At 38.4% G+C, this 6,000-nt stretch overlaps 1 protein-coding gene across 4 annotated transcripts in view; it reads left to right on the plus strand.

The window, feature by feature from the left end:
- The window catches only part of LOC133622746 (calmodulin-binding transcription activator 1-like), a 223,990-nt gene that overhangs the window by 9,295 nt on the left and 208,695 nt on the right, over nucleotides 1–6,000 (plus strand). The gene's annotated exons all lie outside the window — the stretch shown is intronic.

Genomic DNA, 6,000 nt, shown 5'->3' on the forward strand with positions numbered 1-6,000 from the left:
ATCTGGCACAGAACAAGGGGAGGCATGAGCTTATATGGAACATGAGGGTAATGGGAAACAGGTGGAAACAATCAAGGGTCAGGGATGACGTCAGACTGGTGACACAAGAGGAAGAACCCGTGATCTGAAACAAGAGGAGTTGCTTTTCAAAATAAAACATGCAAATCACAAGACAGAAAAAAACAAGACAAGACATCCCTCACCGCGGTGTGACAACATGTAAACAACTTCCACAATGTATCTAACATGTAAACAACTTCCACAATGTACCTAACATGTAAACAACTTACACAATGTACCTAACATGTAAACAACTTACACTATGTACCTAACATGTAAACAATTTACACAAGTACCTAACATGTAAACAACTTACACAATGTACCTCACATGTAAACAACTTACACCATGTACCTCACATGTAAACAACTTACACTATGTACCCAACATGTAAACAACTTACACTATGTACCTACCATGTAAACAACTTACACAATGTACCTAACATGTAAACAACTTACACAATGTACATACCATGTAAACAACTTACACAATGTACCTAACATGTAAACAACTTCCACTATGTACCTAACATGTAAACAACTTACACAATGTACCTAACATGTAAACAATTTACAATATGTTCCTAACATGGAAACAACTTACACAATATACCTCACATGTAAACAACTTACACTATGTACCCAACATGTAAACAACTTACACTATGTACCTAAGATGTAAACAACTTACACAATGTACCTAACATGTAAACATCTTACACAATGTACCTAACATGTAAACAACTTACACTATGTACCTAACATGTAAACAACTTACACAATGTACCTAACATGTAAACAACTTACACATAGTACATACCATGTAAACAACTTACACAATGTACCTAACATGTAAACAACTTACACAATGTACATACCATGTAAACAACTCACACAATGTACCTAACATGTAAACAACTTACACAATGTACCTAACAAGTAAACAACTTACACAATGTACCTAACATGTAAACAACTTACACTATGTACCTAACATGTAAACAACTTACACAATGTACCTCACATGTAAACAACTTACACACTGTACCGCACATGTAAACAACTTACAAAATGTACCTAACATGTAAACAACTTATACTATGTACCTAACATGTAAACGACTTACACAATGTACCTAACATGTAAACAACTTACACTATGTAACATACATGTAAACAACTTACACATAGTACATACCATGTAAACAACTTACACACTGTACCGCACATGTAAACAACTTACACAATGTACCTAACATGTAAACAACTTACACAATGTACATACCATGTAAACAACTCACACAATGTACCTAACATGTAAACAACTTACACAATGTACCTAACAAGTAAACAACTTACACAATGTACCTAACATGTAAACAACTTACACTATGTACCTAACATGTAAACAACTTACACAATGTGCCTCACATTTAAACAACTTACACACTGTACCGCTCATGTAAACAACTTACACAATGTACCTAACATGTAAACAACTTATACTATGTACCTAACATGTAAACAACTTACACAATGTACCTAACATGTAAACAACTTACACTATGTAACATACATGTAAACAACTTACACATAGTACATACCATGTAAACAACTTACACACTGTACCACACATGTAAACAACTTACACAATGTACCTAACATGTAAACAACTTACACAATGTACATACCATGTAAACAACTCACACAATGTACCTAACAAGTAAACAACTTACACAATGTACCTAACATGTAAACAACTTACACTATGTACCTAACATGTAAACAACTTACACAATGTACCTCACATGTAAACAACTTACACACTGTACCGCACATGTAAACAACTTACACAATGTACCTAACATGTAAACAACTTATACTATGTACCTAACATGTAAACAACTTACACAATGTACCTAACATGTAAACAACTTACACTATGTAACATACATGTAAACAACTTACACATAGTACATACCATGTAAACAACTTACACACTGTACCGCACGTGTAAACAACTTACACAATGTACCTAACATGTAAACAACTTATACTATGTACCGAAAATGTAAACAACTTACACAATGTGCCTAACATGTAAACAACTTACACAATGTACATACCATGTAAACAACTTACTATATGTACCTAACATGTAAACAACTTACACAATGTAAAATAAATCAATAAATATGTAACATGTAAACAATTCCGCTCCTTCAACACTCGCTATTTCTTCGGAATCAACAATATATATTCATGCATGACGGAACTCGCCCAAAGCTGACACAAAGGTTCAGCTCACATTTGCGTTTCGACTGAAGTCGCATTTGAAAAGTTCTGTTTCCAATGGGATTGGGACTGATGGCCGCGTTTACACTGCACACCAAATCTGATTTGTTTTGCCCTCAAGTGACACACATCGGACTTTTGTTGTCAGTCTTACGCTCCAAAGTGCTGCAATCCTGATCAGATTCAGACCATGTAGTCTGAATGGGATTGGAATCTGATCTTTTCAAATGTGACTTCAGTCTAAACGGACGACATCATTGTTGGTGTGGACACTTCATCTCAACATCTGGTTTCAGTAAGCAACGTCTTTTTGTCGGCGGCCAAAGTTTGGGCGCATCACTTGTCAATAGTGTGTACATAATAGTCTATATGTAATATATCAATATATATTTTAAATTACAAAGAAATGGCAATTGTTTAAGGATCGGAATTGACGCTGTAGGGTATTTGTTTACATCTTACTCCATGCTTACATAAATAAGTTGTTAATACAATGTATAATATATATTACCCTATATAATATATATTAAACTATATATACCCTGTATAATATACATTACACTATACATACACTGTATAATATATATTACACTATATATACACTGTATAATATATATTACACTATATATACACACTGTATAATTTATATTACACTATTCATATCCTTTATAATATATATTACATTATATGTACACTGTATAATATATATTACACTATATATACACTGTATAATATATATTACACTATATATACACTGTATAATATATATTACACTATATATACCCATTCTTACATTATATTACTTTATTTTTACGTTAAAAAATACCCTCATTTACAAACCCCGTTTCCATATGAGTTGGGAAATTGTGTTAGATGTAAATATAAACGGAATACGATGATTTGCAAATCATTTTCAACCCATATTCAGTTGAATATGCTACAAAGACAACATATTTGATGTTCAAACCGATAAAACATTTTTTTTTTGCAAATAATCATTAACTTTAGAATTTGATGCCAGCAACACGTGACAAAGAAGTTGGGAAAGGTGGCAATAAATACTGATAAAGTTGAGGAATGCTCATCAAACACTTATTTGGAACATCCCACAGGTGAACAGGCAAATTGGGAACAGGTGGGTGCCATGATTGGGTATAAAAGTAGATTCCATGAAATGCTCAGTCATTCACAAACAAAGATGAGGCGAGGGTCACCACTTAGTCAACAAATGCGTGAGCAAATTGTTGAACAGTTTAAGAAAAACCTTTCTCAACCAGCTATTGCAAGGAATTTAGGGATTTCACCATCTACGGCCCGTAATATCATCAAAGGGTTCAGAGAATCTGGAGAAATCACTGCACGTAAGCAGCTAAGCCCGTGACCTTCGATCCCTCAGGCTGTACTGCATCAACAAGCGACATCAGTGTGTAAAGGATATCACCCCATGGGCTCAGGAACACTTCAGAAACCCACTGTCAGTAACTACAGTTTGTCGCTACATCTGTAAGTGCAAGTTAAAACTCTCCTTTGCAAGGCGAAAACCGTTTATCAACAACACCCAGAAACGCCGTCGGCTTTGCTGGGCCTTAGCTCATCTAAGATGGACTGATACAAAGTGGAAAAGTGTTCTGTGGTCTGACGAGTTCACATTTCAAATTGTTTTTGGAAACTGTGGACGTCGTTTCCTCCGGACCAAAGAGGAAAAGAACCATCCGGATTGTTATAGGCGCAAAGTTCAAAAGCCAGCATCTGTAATGGTATGGGGGTGTATTAGTGCCCAAGACATGGGTAACTTACACATCTGTGAAGGCGGCATTAATGCTGAAAGGTACATACAGGTTTTGGAGCAACATATGTTGCCATCCAAGCAACGTTACCATGGACACCCCTGCTTATTTCAGCAAGACAATGCCAAGCCACGTGTTACATCAACGTGGCTTCATAGTAAAAGAGTGCGGGTACTAGACTGGCCTGCCTGTAGTCCAGACCTGTCTCCCATTGAAAATGTGTGGTGCATTATGAAGCCTAAAATACCACAACGGAGACTCCCGGACTGTTGAACAACTTAAGCTGTACATCAAGCAAGAATGGGAAAGAATTCCACCTGAGAAGCTTAAAAAATGTGTCTCCTCAGTTCCCAAACGTTTACTGAGTGTTGTTAAAAGGAAAGGCCATGTAACACAGTAGTGAACATGCCCTTTCCCATCTACTTTGGCACGTGTTACAGCCATGAAGTTCTAAGTTAACTATTAATTGCAAAAAATAAAAGTTTGAACATCAAATATCTTATCTTTGTAGTGTATTCAACTGAACATGGGTTGAAAAGGATTTGCAAATCATTGTATTCCGTTTATATTTACATCTAACACAATTTCCCAACTCATATGGAAACAGGGTTTGTATAAAATGTGGCGATTTTTATTTTATTTTGTAGTAGTAGCCACTTTTTTGTTCATTTACGGAACCCGGTCAACTTCCTTTGTTTTCACTTTATCAAACTGCGCATGCAAGTGACGTCGATACACATTGGGGCCATATTGAGGCCACATTGGGTCCATATTGGGGCCACATTGGGGGCACATTGGGTCTTTATTGAGGCCACATTGGGTCCACATTGGGGCCACATTGGAGGCACATTGGGTCCATATTGAGGCCACATTGGGTCCACATTGGGTCCACATTGGGGCCACATTGGGGGCACATTGGGGCCATATTGAGGCCACAATGGGGCCACATTGGGGCCATATTGAGGCCATATTGAGGCCACATTGGGTCCACATTGGGGCCACATTGGGGCCACATTGAGGCCATATTGGTGCCTGTTCGTGTTTTCACTGGAGTCTGATAAAGACCACATTTTACTCGCAGTGTAAACAGTCGGCTGGAAAAAAATCGGATTTAGAAAAAAATCCTACTCGGGCCACTTTGGCGTGCAGTGTAAATGTATGAATCCGATGTGAAATGATCAGATTTGAAAACCCTTTGGAGCGTTTAGACTGGCAAACAATATCCGATCTGTGTCAGATTTGGTGTGCAGTGTAAACAGGGGCAATGTGTCACGATTTTGCAAGCGGTCCGGATATCAAGCATTAATTGGAATAGTTGTTGTGTGAAGGTGTCCTCCACTCGGTGCGACACGGAGAGGTGGTCCTGCAAGGGGGCAGTTTTGAGAAAAGCGTACTTATATTTGTAAAACCCATTTTGTGGCACAGAGCACTTAAAGCCTTTTGCCTCACACACACACACACACACACACACACACACACACACACACACACACACACACACACACACACACACACACACGCAGGCGCGTGCAAGCGAGCGTGTAGCCAGGAGCAGGGGGGGGGGGAGGTGGTCCCATTGCGTGAAAAGAGTGTAAGTGTAAGATGAGACAGAAGGCCCATGGCAGTTCAGTAAACATAAAACCATCCCCCTTGCCCAGATTGTGACCACGCACACACGCAGGCGGGCTTTTGTCCGTCGCCGTTATGCACAGGGAGGGTGTTACAATTTACGAGCGGGATGGAAGCCCAATGAATCACGGCGGCGAGGGCACGGAGACAGCTTAGCAGGAGGAGAGCATCCAGCTATAGCTTGGAAGACCCTCCGCCGGAGCATTGGTGTGTATCATAGCAACTGTG

This window comes from Nerophis lumbriciformis, linkage group LG23 (genome assembly GCF_033978685.3).
Source record: "Nerophis lumbriciformis linkage group LG23, RoL_Nlum_v2.1, whole genome shotgun sequence".
In the NCBI taxonomy this organism is placed as follows: domain Eukaryota; kingdom Metazoa; phylum Chordata; class Actinopteri; order Syngnathiformes; family Syngnathidae; genus Nerophis; species Nerophis lumbriciformis.